We start from the raw sequence: 14,694 nt of genomic DNA on the forward strand, positions 1-14,694 counted from the left end.
CACAGCAAGCAGGAGGCTCCTGGGAGAAGCTCCAAGGCAGAGGGCAGGAGCAGCACATGGCAGTTGGGGGAGGGACAGCTGAACTGTCGGCAATTGATAGCTTTCTGGGCGGTTGCCACTGCACAGGGAACTTAGGGGAGTGGGGAACTGATAGGGGGGCTGCTGGTCCACCCTGATTCCAAGCCCTCACCAGCTAGCTCTAACGGTCTGCTCTTTCTGCAAGCAGTGGACAAAGCAGGTGGCTGCTAAACAACGTTATAAGGGAGCATTGCGCAACTTTAAAGGAGCGTGTTCTCTAATTGATCAGCAACGTAACAACAGTAACCGGGACGACTTTAAGTGAGGAGTTACTGTATTGTAATGTTCTTTGATGGCCCGTCTGGTTTGGATAGTCCTTCTGGATAGGCAGTGTGGGAGGGCAATTCCTGTGCCTGAGTTTACATGTTCAGAGCAAACATTTTCAAAGTTATAAAGCAAAACTTACGTATTTTCTTATAGCATGCAATGCAGACATTACAAGTGGGATTAATACATGCAGCAATTTACAAGTATTTCAAAGTCTAAATATTAAATACATTCTCATAAGACTAATACCTGTTTTTAGCTAAACTAACATACAGGTGAACTGATCTGGTCTTGAACTATGAATTTGTTAGTTCTTAGCTTATGCCTGCAGATTGGGCAAGAGCTGGCATCTGGCTTGCTAGCATCTCACTGACCCCCCCTTATTTCCACCCTCTCAGGCTAGAATGTGGCAAATTAGGACTAGATGGGGCTCTTTATAGGACTGACAGATCATGGCAAATATGAAGTTTTAATGAGAAGCAGATTTATGAAGCTGAGAAGAAATAGCTGAAAAACATTTAACTGGGTGGAGAGGTAAATTTAAAAAAAATCATATTTGAGCTTACAGTAATGCGCAAAACATCATCTTAAAGGCTGTCGCACACCTATCCCATTAAAATTACTGGAGCCTGAAAACAGTGGCTTATAATGCAAATGCTTTCTCAACCATACTTTTGCTTTCCCAATTCTATTGCTTATTATTTCTGAACTCAGAGTTTTATCAATTTGGTGCTAACCTTTCTCTGTGTGTATGGATGTAAGCACATTAGAGAACAGGGTAATGTGCTCATCTTTCCATTACATATGCTCATCTATGCCATTACAATTCCCCTTTTGAAATGTCGGCAGAACAAGGTCAGAACTACTCAGACACATTCAGATGGATGTATTGAACTTGACAAGACTATATGTTCATGCATATAAGTTGGAGGATTCATACAGTAAGAGATTTAACCCACCCCTGCATAGCTTCCCTGAATGTGTATTTTAAAAAAATTATTTGGGAATTGTGACAAAGTTCCTCCTCTGCTTTGGTGGGTCCTACACTTTCTGATGGATTTGCTCACCTCAGAGGTTCATGGCAGCCCTCAGTTTGGCCATTTTTGCTCATGGCTTAAACCAGCCATTCACTTAACTAACCTCATCACTGGCCAACCTGGCAGAGAAGGAGGAGAACAATCCCCACAGTCTCTGTTGTCCTGCCTAGTGTATTGGGGACAGACCAGATCCCTTCTCCAAATTAGACCTTCCCCTCTGATGTGACTCTCAGTCCAGGTCAATGCCTTCCGTGTCAAATGGGGAGTTGGCGGGATGAGGGGAACCTGGGCCCGCTCTCTAATCTGGGTTCCAGCCCAAGGCCCTGTGGATAGCAGCTGTCTGCAATGTCTCCTGAACCAGCTGTGTGACAGCTACAACTCCCTGGGCTACTTACCCATGGTCTCTGCCAGCAACTTCTTTACCATCACCACAGGACCTTCCTCCTGATGCTTGATAATGCTTGTACTCCACAGTCCTCCAGAAGCACACCCTCTTGCTCCCAGCTCCTTGAGCACACCAGACCAACTGAAGGGAGGTCTTTTTTTAACCAGATGCCCTGATTAGCCTGCCTGCCTCAATTGATTCTAGTAGATTCCTAATTGGCTCCAGGTGTCCTAATTAGCTTGCCTGCTTTAATTGGATCTAGTAAGTTCCTGATTGTTCTGGAACTGCCTTACCCAGGGAAAAGGGACCTGCTTAATCTGGGGCTCCTGTCTCTACCTTCGATCACTCTCCTGTAACGGGGATGGATGGCAGGTGAGCTCCCTCCCACCCGCGCTTCAGGCCATCCGGTGGACCACGGGTCCGCTGCTCTATCTCAGTGTTTACCTTTCTGCCACGCATCCGTCTCTGCCAGAGAACTGGCACAGTTTAGAAGGCAGGGTGACTGAGCGGCTCCGGAACTGGACAGGACTACTCTGGTGCCTTTCCCTTCAAGGAAGAGCACTAGTTCTTAATCAACTAGTCCTGTCCATGCTCTGGCACTGGCTCAACACCCTGGTCCCGGCCCCGGGTTTCCTGGCCAACCTCTGGACAGCGATTCTGGAGTTCTTTTGGCCAAGAGTGCACTGGGTCTCTGTAGGGGTCCTCCACCTGCCCCTCGAAGTGGGAGGGAAGGCCCTGAAGTGCCTACGCACTCAGGTCCATGTCTTTTACCTCCAGGCCCTGCAGAGGTTCCTTTATGGTGCAGGTAGCCCAACATCGAGAGTACTAGCACACGCCTTCCTGTGCCACTTCCGAGGGCTCCGATACCACTGGCAGCTCCTTTATCTCCATCTGAGAGGTCTTCTGCAAGACCTCTCCGGGCTGCCAGTCTTCTACCAGGACCTCCTCTGGACCTGGAAACAGTTCTCCATGACCAGGTCCATGGTAGCCACTGTGGTGGAAGATCTCCTCACGGAGCCTCTGCTACACAACCCCCAGCTCCGTGTGCAGGTGGTGGAGTCCAGCTCGGTGCACCAGAGGTTGGTCCTGGCAGAAGTCACCAGAGTCAGAGACCTCCTGGACTACGACCGGGGAGACGGGCTGGATCCCCTGATACTCACTCAGCGCATGGGGCTTTCCAGACCTCATACTCCCTGGCACGTACTTCAGGAGGTGAGGGCCGCTTTACCGCCTGCTGCTTGGGTCTACCTCGACCGGGTCCTGCAAAAGGGCACACCCCGCCCACCCTCCACCCCAGGCCCTCCAGACCTTTTCATCGGGCCCCTGCCCCATGGACCCAACAGGCCCCCCGCCCCTTCACTGTGAGCCAGCTACATGACTTGCAGCCAGTTCATTTTCAGACCATGCCAAGGAAATATCTATACATGCTTGTGCTCCACACCCTTCACTTTCTCACCTTCGCATCTCGCCCTGACACAAAGTGGCGGGACCTCTTGCCACCTTTAGAGGGTGAGGAACCCTGGTGGGCCAGCCTATACTCTAACCTGGTCCCAAGGCCCGCCGGGGATATCAGTTGGTGGCTCCTTCACGGGGCCGTGAGCACAGGCATGTATTTGGCACGGTTTACCCCCGTCCCAGACACCTGCCCCTTCTGCGGCGTGAGGGAGACCCTGGTGCATGTTTACTTGGAGTGCGCCAGGTTGCAGCCCCTATTCCAGCTCCTCACAAATATTTTATTACGTTTCTTGCTACACTTTTCCCCTCACCTCCTTTTCTATGCACTCTCTGTGGCCCCACAAATCCACGGGACCTCCTGGTCAACCTCCTCCTGGCCCTGGCTAAAATGGCCATCTATAAAACCAGGGAGAGGAGGTTGGCTGATGGAGACTCCTGTGACTGTGGGGCCTATTTCCAATCCTCCGTCTGTTCATGCATCCGGGCAGAGTTCCTCTGGCTCCGTTGACGCCATCGAGGAGCAGTGGGCGCTGTCCAGGGTTCTCTGCTTGGTGTCCCCATCAGGTTCCCTTTGTTTGACCCTGTCAAAGTTCCTTCCCCACTCTGAACTCTAGGGTACAGATGTGGGGACCTGCATGAAAGACCCCCTAAGCTTATTCTTACCAGCTTAGGTTAAAAACTTCCCCAAGGTACAAGCTTTGCCTTGTCCTTGAAACCTATGCTGCCACCACCAAGCGTGTTAAACAAAGAACAGGGAAAGAGCCCACTTGGAGACATCTTCCCCCCAAAATATCCCCCCAAGCCCTAAACCCCCTTTCCTGGGGAAGGCTTGATAAAAATCCTCACCAATTTGTACAGGTGAACACAGACCCAATTCGTTGGATCTTAAGAACAATGAAAGATCGACCAGGTTCTTAAAAGAAGAATTTTAATTAAAGAAAAGGTAAGAGAATCTCCTCTGTCAAATCAGGATGGTAGATATCTTTCAGGGTAATCAGATTCAAAACACAGAGAATCCCTCTAGGCAAAACCTTAAGTTACAAAACGACACAAAAACAGGAATATATATTCCATTCAGCACAGCCTATTTTACCAGCCATTAAACAAAAGGAAATCTAACACATTTCTTGCTAGATTACTTACTAGCATCTCACTGACCCCCCTTATTTCCACCCTCTCAGGCTTTCGTACTTACTAACTTTTTACAGGAGTTCTGAGCTGCATTCCTGAACGGTTCCTGGCAAAAGCATCACACAGACAGACAAGACCCTTTGTCGTCTGTCCCCACCCCCCACACTTCCAGCTTTGAAAGTATATTGTCTTCTCATTGGTCATTTTGGTCAGGTGCCAGCGAGGTTATCTTAGCTTCTTAACTCTTTACAGGTGAAAGGGTTTTGCCTCTGGCCAGGAGGGATTTTATAGCACTGTATACAGAAAGGTGGTAACCCTTCCCTTTATATTTATGACATGCCCCCCAAATCAGATAGGTTGAAACACTGGCTGTGATTTCTTCCTGGAGCTCTAGGAGAAACCAGAGTTAATGAGACACATGCACCTCTAAATATACTACCAAGTGTATAAAGACTAACAATATTTTCCACATCTCAAGGATGATTTTAACCAGTTAATTCTGGGAAACTTTCACGAGAGAGTGCATCAGCCACTTTGTTAGAAGCTCCTGAGATGTGTTGTGTTGTATGTCGAAATCAAAATCTTGGAGAGCTAAACTCCACCAAAGAAGTTTTTTGTTATTTCCTGTGGTGGTATGAAGCCACTGTAGCGCAGCCTGGTCGGTTTGCAGATGGAAGTGCCATCCCCAAACATATGGGCATAGCTTTTCCAGAGCATACACAATGGCGTAACATTCCTTTTCACTGATTGACCAGTAGCTTTCCCTCTCAGACAGCTTCTTGCTGAGAAACACGACAGGATGGAATTCTCGATTTGGTCCTTCCTGCATTAAGACCGCTCCCACATCACGCTCGGACGCATCTGTGGTTATTAGGAACGGTTTGTCAAAGTCTGGGGCCGTTAGCACAGGGTCAGACAGGAGTGTCGCTTTAAGCTGGTTAAAGGCCTTCTGATGCTCTTCAGTCCACTGAACTGCATTTGGCTGTTTCTTTTTGGTTAGGTCTGTCAGTGGCGCAGTGATCTTGCTGTATTGCAGTAAAATTGCCTGTAATAATCGGCCAAGCCTAAGAAGAATTAGACCTGTTTCTTTGACTTTGGGACAGGCCACTTTTGGATAGCATCCACTTTTTGGATAGTAGGGGGTTGATAGTTCCTTGACCCACCTGGTGTCCAAGGTAAGTCACTCCGTTTAGGCCTATTTGACACTTCTAGCCTTAACAGTTAGTCCTGCCTCCCTTATGCGCTCGAAGACTTTTTCTAGATGTTCCAGGTGTTCTACCCAGGAATCTGAAAATATGGCCACATCATCGAGGTAGGCGACAGCTTATTCTCCTAATCCCTCTAGGAGACCATCTACAAGTCTTTGAAAGGTGGTGGGTGCATTCCGCAGCCCGAAAGGGAGCACATTAAATTCATACAGCCTGACATGTGTGGTGAAGACTGACCTTTCCTTGGCGGATTCATTTAGCAGTACCTGCTAGTACCCCTTGGTTAAGTCCAAGGTAGAGATGAATTGGGCCCGTCCCAGTTTCTCTGATAGTTCATCTGTGCATGGCATTGGATAGTTGTCGGGGCGAGTTACAGCATTTAGCTTACGGTAGTCCACGCAAAAATGTATCTCCCCATCTGGTTTGGGAACTAGAACCACTGGAGATGCCCATGCACTGCTACAGGGGTGGATTACACCCATCTGTAGCATATCCTGGATCTCCCGTTCTATAGCAGTTTTAGCTTGAGGAGACACTCGGTAAGGTTCGGCTTTAATTGGGTGAGCAGTACCTGTGTCAATGGAGTGGTATGCCCATTCAGTCAGTCCTGGGGTGGCTGAGAATGTTGGCGCATAGCTAGTGCACAGCTCCTGGATCTGCTGTCGCTGCATATGCCCAAGGGTCATGGAGACGTTCAACTCTTCCATGCCACCAGCACTTTTCCCTTCGTAGAAGACACCTTCAAGCCACTCAGCGTCATCTCCTCCCTGGGCTGTAAACTGACAAATTTTAATTCTCTGGAATAAAAGGGCTTTAGAGAATTAATATGGTACCTCTTAGGCTTCCGGTTGGAGGTGGGGAATGCTATGAGATAATTAACAGCTCCCAGGTGCTCTTGGACCGTGAATGGCCCTTCCCACAATGCTTCCATTTTATGGGCCTCGAGCGCCTTTAAGACCATGACCTCGTCCCCTACTTTGAAGGAATGCTCTCTGGCATGTTTATCATACCAGGCTTTTTGCTCTTTTTGAGCATCCTGTAGGTTTTTTTTTAGCAAGGGCTAAAGAGGTTCGGAGGGTGTTTTGTAGGTTGGTTACAAAGTCCAGAATGTTCGTTCCTGGAGAAGGTGTAAACCCCTACAATTGCTGCTTCACCAACTGTAATGGCCCCTTAACCTCGTGGCCATATACAAGTTCAAATGGTGAAAACCCTAAACTGGGATGTGGTACAGTTCTGTAGGTGAAAAGCAACTGCTGCAACACTAGGTCCCAATCATTGGAGTGCTCATTTATGAATTTACTTATCATGGCCCCCAAAGTTCCATTAAACTTTTCCACCAGGCCATTTGTTTGATGATGGTAAGGGGTGGCAACCAAGTGATTCACCCCATGAGCTTCCCAAAGGCTTTCCATAGTTCCTGCCAGGAAATTAGTTCCTGCATCTGTGAGGATGTTGGAGGGCCAACCTACCCTGACAAAAATGTCTGTTAGTGCCTGGCACACACTTTTGGCCCTGGTGTTGCTTAGAGCTACTGCTTCCGGCCATTGGATGGCTAAATCCATGAAAGTCAGGATGTACTGTTTTCCTCTGGGTGTCTTTTTCGGAAAAGGACCCAGAATATCCACAGCTACTCGCTGAAATGGAACCTCAATGATGGGGAATGGCTGTAGAGGAGCTTTGACCTGGTCTTGAGGTTTTCCCATTCCTTGGCACACTTCACAAGACCAGACATAGGTATAAACATCCTTGCCCATTCCCTCCCAGTGGAATGACTTTCCCAAATGGTCTTTGGTTCTGTTCACCCCATCATGACCACTAGGATGACCATGGGCTAAGCTTAATAGCTTTACCCGGGTACTTAGTTGGAACTACCAACTGTCTCTGACGATCCCAGTCTTTCTGGTGTCCACAAGAAAGAGTTTCCTTGTATAAAAGTCCTCTTTCTACAACAAACCTGGATTGATTAGAAGAGCTGAGAGGCAGTGGGTTTCTCCGTTCCGCTGTCCAAGCTCTCTGGAGGCTTTCATCTGCTTCCTGTGTGGTCTGGAACTGTTCCCTTGATGCTGGAGACATCAGTTCCTCATTGGATTGTGGACCTAGGCTTGGTCCCCCTGGAAGCGATGCAGGTGGTGGGGCTGTTTCCATTGACTGTGAACCGCTCTCCGCTGGTGCACTATGTTGGGGTTCAGGCTCCGGCTGAGCCTCTTGTGTAGGGTTATCTGCTGCTGCCAGCGCAAGTTCGGTGGGTCCCTCTGGTGTTGGGGTTGTAAGCACTGGATTCAGTGCTGGCACTGATTCCGGTGCTGATTGTTCCGCCAGTTTCAGTTCTGTGACTGGATCCACTACTGCTGTTGCTGACATTAGCATGGGGTCCTATTCCATCACCTCTGACCGGGTCCTGGTAGAAGTTTCCGGAATAGAGCTAGGTGTGAAAGCTTGCTTAGCCTGGCTGTGGGTGACCATTCCCACCCTCTTGGCTAGCTTCACATGATTTGCCAAGTCTTGCCCCAACAGCATGGGGATGGGATAATCATCGTAGACTGCAAAAGTCCACGTTCCTGACCAGCCCTTGTTCTGGACCGGCAACTTGGCTGTAGGCAATTTAAGAGAGTTTGACTTGAAGGGTTGAATCATCACTTGGATCTCTGGGTCAATTAAATTTAGACCCTTTGACCGCACTCCTATCCCTGTTATTTCATTAGTTGTCCCCCAGAATCACTTAGCTTCTAGGTCCTGTGGTTCCTCCCCTTAGGCTGACGGGGGGGAGGTCCTTTAGCAGTGGGCGGGCTCTGCCCGCCCACTTCCTGGATCCCAATAGGATCACTCTCCTGTAGCCGTCTGGCTTAGAGGGAGGAAGGAGGGAGAGGACTGCTGCTCTTGCTACTCCAGCTGCTCCCCTGGCTGGGCCAGACACTGCCCCCCTTCTCTGCTACCTGGTTACTGGCTGGCTGGCGGACCTCGCCACACACCTTGGTTGCTCCTGCTGCAGTCCAATGGGGGGGCCTGCTGGCCCGCTCCCCAGAAGCGAGGTGTGAGGGATCCCTGCCCCAGCCATTGCTGCTGCTGTGGGCCCTACCACCACCACCACTACCATCTGAGAAGGATCCCTCCTGCCTGGCCACCGGACTGCCTGCTGGAGCCACTGCTGCTGTGTTTGCTGCCTGGGAGCTGCTGGAGCCTTGAGGAGGAGGACGAAAAGGACCATCTGCTGCTGGGGGAGTGCACAGAGATTCTACAGACCACCGTGGAGGGGGCCTCCAAGACTGAGTAACTTTCAAACTGTGCTCTTGTGGTGGGGTCTTGACTGTGTCTGTGGGGACAGGGGGTGTGACAGGAAGCCTGTCCCTGGTCCATCCATGTCCCTCCTTCCCCCACTGCTGCCCCCTCCACCGCCTCCACTGGCCACTTACCTCAGCTCCTGCCTCCAGGACTCAGCTGCTTGCTTTGCTTGCCACGCCCTGTTTCCACCACTTGGACCTGAAGCATCAGCCAGCCCAAAGACTCTTTGCAAGTGCACGTGGGCGCACGTCCCTTCCTCCCCCCTGGCCTTTGGACTGACTCTCCCCCACAGCAGACCCCCACCTTTCCCTTACTACCTGCCCCACTCACTCCTTACAGCCTTTTGCTCACCCTCTTTGCCCCAGCCCTCAGCAGCTTCAGTTTGTTTGCCTGCCCTGCCCTTTTCCCTCTGCAGTTCTGTTTGCTTGTTTGCCCTGCCCTAGCCTCTGAAGCTCGCCCCTTGGTTTCGCTGTCCTACCTCCAGCCTGGTTGTTCCCTGCACCCCTCACAGCTGTTCCCCTGCCCTGATTAGCTCCTCCGTGCGCCAATGCCACCTCCCATGTGCTTGTGCCCCTCCCTTGTTTCAGTTTGAACCCCTTTGTCACTGTACTCCCCCAGATTCTATTGTAACCCCCCCTCTCCTAGTGCAGTTAGAGGAGCCAGAATCCCATCTTTCATCCCCCCCGTTCACCCCTTCCCTTCTGGCGCCCTCCTCTTCTGCCTACACTACAGCCTAGTGGGGAGGAGTGGTCAACCTGTTCCCCCTTTTTCCTCCTCCCCCTCCATCCCTGCTCTTTATGGTGGGGGAAAAGGCGGATGGGACCCCTCGGGCAGCCCCCACTATCCTTCCTCCACCTGCCCCCCCCATTGTCCCCTGTGGCTCCCTCCTCAACCACCACTGCCAAACCACCTGGTACAGCTCCCGCTAGGGCATCCTCCCTAATGCTGCCCTACTACCTTGCCTCTCTACCCTGGGTAAACCCCTCTCCATAGTCAGCCCTCTCTCATTGGGCTGCAAAGACTGCACCCTCTGTCATGTCCTCTCATTCCACCAGCAGATGCAGCTTCAACTGCTGTCAACTGTGCGTGACGGAGAGGCGCTCAAGGGATCCTTTCTGATCCCCTACTAGGGGGACCGCTACCAGGTGCATTATTCCCCTGGGAAGCACGGTGCTACCTCTGCTGGGCTATAGGGCATGTCCGGAGGGATTGACCCTTGGACCGGCACAAAGGAGCATCTGGGACCCCTGAGCCCCAGCAGGGCACCGGCCCCATCATCGCGGGTGCCTCTGGCTGCCCAGAGCCCGGAACCACATATCGTCCTCCCTGGTCCACCACTGCTCCCTCTCGGGTGCTTGGGGCACCTCCCACAGTGCACCCAGATGAGTGGGAGGGCCCCACCTTCGATATATGTAGTCTGACAGGGCCTGTGAAGGAGGGTACAGTGGGGGTACCACTGGGCATGGGAGAGGGCCTGCCCCAGGAAGAGTCTTCCCTCCCTTGTGCCACCCCACCGCTACCTCCCTGAGTCCCTGTGCCATTGCCCTTGCCCCTTGACCCGACCCCTGTTAACCAGCCCACAGATGACACTATGGAGGGCTGGGTCCTAGTACAGGGGCAGCAGGGCAAGCAGAAGGCTCGAGCCCCACTCCTCCCATCTGATGAGGAAGCCGCCCGGAAGACCAGGAAGGGGGCCACCAACTGGTCTTGACTGGAAAAAGGCTAATGTAGTGCCAATCTTTAAAAAAGGGAAGAAGGAGGATCCTGGGAACTACAGGCCAGTCAGCCTCACCTCAGTCCCTAGAAAAATCATGGAGCAGGTCCTCAAAGAATCAATCCTGAAGCACTTGCATGAGAGGAAAGTGATCAGGAACAGCCAGCATGGATTCACCAAGGGAAGGTCATGCCTGACTAATCTAATCGCCTTTTATGATGAGATTACTGGTTCTGTGGATGAAGGGAAAGCAGTGGATGTATTGTTTCTTGACTTTAGCAAAGCTTTTGACACGGTCTCCCACAGTATTCTTGTCAGCAAGTTAAGGAAGTATGGGCTGGATGAATGCACTATAAGGTGGGTAGAAAGCTGGCTAGATTGTCGGGCTCAACGGGTAGTGATCAATGGCTCCATGTCTAGCTGGCAGCCGGTATCAAGTGGAGTGCCCCAGGGGTCGGTCCTGGGGCCGGTTTTGTTCAATATCTTCATAAACGATCTGGAGGATGGTGTGGATTGCACTCTCAGCAAATTTGCGGATGATACTAAACTAGGAGGAGTGGTAGATACGCTGGAGGGGAGGGATAGGATACAGAAGGACCTAGACAAATTGGAGGATTGGGCCAAAAGAAATCTGATGAGGTTCAACAAGGATAAGTGCAGGGTCCTGCGCTTAGGACGGAAGAACCCAATGCACAGCTACAGACTAGGGACCGAATGGCTAGGCAGCAGTTCTGCGGAAAAGGACCTAGGGGTGACAGTGGACGAGAAGCTGGATATGAGTCAGCAGTGTGCCCTTGTTGCCAAGAAGGCCAATGGCATTTTGGGATGTATAAGTAGGGGCATAGCGAGCAGATCGAGGGACATGATCGTTCCCCTCTATTCGACATTGGTGAGGCCTCATCTGGAGTACTGTGTCCAGTTTTGGGCCCCACACTTCAAGAAGGATGTGGATAAATTGGAGAGAGTCCAGCGAAGGGCAACAAAAATGATTAGGGGACTGGAACACATGAGTTATGAGGAGAGGCTGAGGGAGCTGGGATTGTTTAGCCTGCAGAAGAGAAGAATGAGGGGGGATTTGATAGCTGCTTTCAACTACCTGAAAGGGGGTTCCAAAGAGGATGGCTCTAGACTGTTCTCAATGGTAGCAGATGACAGAACGAGGAGTAATGGTCTCAAGTTGCAGTGGGGGAGGTTTAGATTGGATATTAGGAAAAACTTTTTCACTAAGAGGGTGGTGAAACACTGGAATGCGTTACCTAGGGAGGTGGTAGAATCTCCTTCCTTAGAGGTTTTTGAGGTCAGGCTTGACAAAGCCCTGGCTGGGATGATTTAACTGGGAATTGGTCCTGCTTCGAGCAGGGGGTTGGACTAGATGACCTTCAGGGGTCCCTTCCAACCCTGATATTCTATGATTCTATAAGCCTTCTGCCTTGCCCCCTGGTGAACTCCATCCACCGGTGCCGGCTGGGGACAACGTGGCAGCAATGGAGTGTAGTACTGCCCCTCCTCAGGAGTCCCTCCTCGGGGCGGGGAACCGATGGAGCCTGCCCCCTTGCCACCTAAGGCCCCTGCAAGCCCCAAGATGAACATCGCTTTGGGTGCCAGCAAAGAGGTCCCTGGCATGGTGGGTGGTGATTTCCCCTCCATCTTAGAGGAAACCAAGGCCCTGGTTCTGACCCCAGTCACCCAGGGGGAGGATGACCCTCTGCCAGTGGGCCTCAATCTGGATGACTTCACCCCGGCTCCCCTTTCCCCATGCTCCCTCCCCCGAACCGCTGCTTCCATTCCCACCTCTGAGGAACCCCTGGACTCTTCCACCAGCCCAGCCACAGATGGCACCCCATGAACGGCCGCCGAGTCCCACAGTGCCATGCGGCCAGGACCAGAGTTACCAGGGGTATCCCTTGCTGATACAGGGCAGCCGACCTCCTTCCTGGGTGGGGGCCCCACTGTTGATTGTTCACCTACTGATGCTGTGGCTGCAACACCCCCTATGGAGCACGAGTCTGGCATCACAAAGGGCCTCCTTCCCACTCCCCAGACCCCTGAGCCCGACTGAGAGGTGCCATTCCCCGGTAGCTAGGCTGCCGGGGCCCCCGATTCCGCTCCTGACCCCTACCCTGCCCCCACCCCAGATGCTGATCCTGTCTCCCCACTCCCCTCCACCTCCCATGCTGCTGCCACCCCTGGGGTTGTCTCATTCCCCTTGCTGGTGGACAACCCTCAGGAAGCAGCCTTCATGTTCCCCTGTCCCAACCCCCAGGGGCTTCTATTTTCCCTCCAAGGTCCCCTATTGAGCCAGGGTCTGAGGTGGGCTGCGTGGCACCGGTACATTGGGTGCCATGCTGGGGTTTGCCCCCTTCCTGCCCATCTCGGTAGGCCACGGGGCTGTGACAGAGGCCCCATTGGAGGATGGCCAGGGGCCAGTGACCCTGCCTCCGATAGGCTGAGAGGGAAGCTGCGGGAATTTCTCCAGGACGCCCGTGGGTCCCAGAACAAGGTTCAGCTCTCCAGCGATGGGGGACTTCTATCAAATCCTCCGGGCCATGAGGGCCTTACCGGGGGAGGGTAAAGGGACCAGGAGGCTGGCCGCTTCTGTGACTCTATGCTTACCTATGGGGTTGGTCACGGTTTGCTGCATGACCCAATGGGGGCTGCAAGCATCCCTGCAAGCGAGGATCCGCCCCGCTCCAGCCCTCCACATGGCACCCATCACCTTTGCTACACTAAACACCCAGGACTGCAGGCTGGGTCTCTGCAGGTGCCAGGTGCTCTCCTTCCTTTGGGAGGGGGGTACTCTGTGGTTTTCCTGCAGGAGACCCATACAGATCTAGTCACTGAAGCAACTTGGTGGCTAGAGTGGGGGGACAGGGTCTATTTTAGCCACCTCACAGCTCGTACGGCTGGAGTGGCTACCCTATTCTCCCCTGACCCACGGCCCAAGGTGCTGGGGGTCGCCGAGGCTGTGCCAGGCTGCCTGCTGCACCTCCGGGTCCGCATGGAGGGGCTGGTGATCAATCTAGTCAACGTTTATGCACTGACATTGGGCCCGGAGCGCCTGCATTTTTTTCAGCAGGCATCCACCTTCCTCGGCTCCTTGGATCCTCATGAGTGCCTGGTCCTGGGCAGGGACTTTAACACCACCCTCAAGGAGCGGGACCACTCGGCGACCGAGCACTGCCCAGCCACCATGGACGTCATCCAGGAGATTTTCGACCATCACTCCCTGGTGGACGTCTGGCGTGACCACTACCAGGACAAGGTGTCAATGTTCACCTTTCTCTGGGTGGAGGCCCATCAGTCACGCCACTTCTGGTTGGACCGCATTTATTTATCACGCTGTCACCTTTCATGGGCCCAATCCTCCAGCATCCGGCCAGCCATGTTCTCGAATCACAATCTGGCGACCATAACGGCCTCTCTCAGTGCAGAGAGGCCAGGGCTAGCCTATTGGCACTTTAATAACAGATTGTTGGAGGATGTGGGCTTCATGGCATCCTTCCAGGAGTTCTGGCTGACCAGGCGAGGGCAGATACATGCCTTTCCTTTGGCACGGCGGTGGAGGGACTTAGGAAAGGTGCACGCCTGGCTCTTCTGCCATGACTACACCCAGGGTGCCAGCCGGCGGAGGGATGCGGCGATAGAGCAGTTGGAATAGGAGGTCTTAGAGCTGGAGAGGCATCTGGCTGCCAGCCCTGAGGATCCATCCCTCTGTGGAGCATGACGGGAGAAGCGGGAGGAGCTCTGGGCTGTCGAGGACCATCGAGCCAGGGGTGCCTTTGTTCAATCCCGCATCCACCTCCTTCGAGAGACGGACTGTGGCTCCTGCTTCTTCTAAGCCCTGGAGAAAAAGAGGGGGGCTAGGAAGCACATCACCTGCCTTCTGACAGGGGACGATACCAGGGCCATCCTTAGGCATACGCAGCTGCATAGGGCACCATGAAATTTGGGGCACCAAATTGCCCCAAATTTCATGGTGCCCTAGGCAGCTGCATACGCAGCAGCACCAGTCCCAGTGACTAGCCCTATCCCACTGCAAGAGGCAGGGCCGTCCCTAGGGGGATGGGGGACCCTGGACAACTCCCTCCGACCCACCTCTTACCCTTCCCTCCTGCTCCGCCCCAGCCCACCCCCATTCTG

The 14,694-nt window shown here is 52.8% G+C and overlaps 1 pseudogene; it reads left to right on the plus strand.

Moving 5' to 3' along the window:
- The window catches only part of LOC140908844 (lutropin-choriogonadotropic hormone receptor-like), a 30,221-nt pseudogene that overhangs the window by 14,183 nt on the left and 1,344 nt on the right, over positions 1–14,694 (plus strand).

This window comes from Lepidochelys kempii, chromosome 3, assembly GCF_965140285.1.
Source record: "Lepidochelys kempii isolate rLepKem1 chromosome 3, rLepKem1.hap1, whole genome shotgun sequence".
Lineage (NCBI taxonomy): Eukaryota > Metazoa > Chordata > Testudines > Cheloniidae > Lepidochelys > Lepidochelys kempii.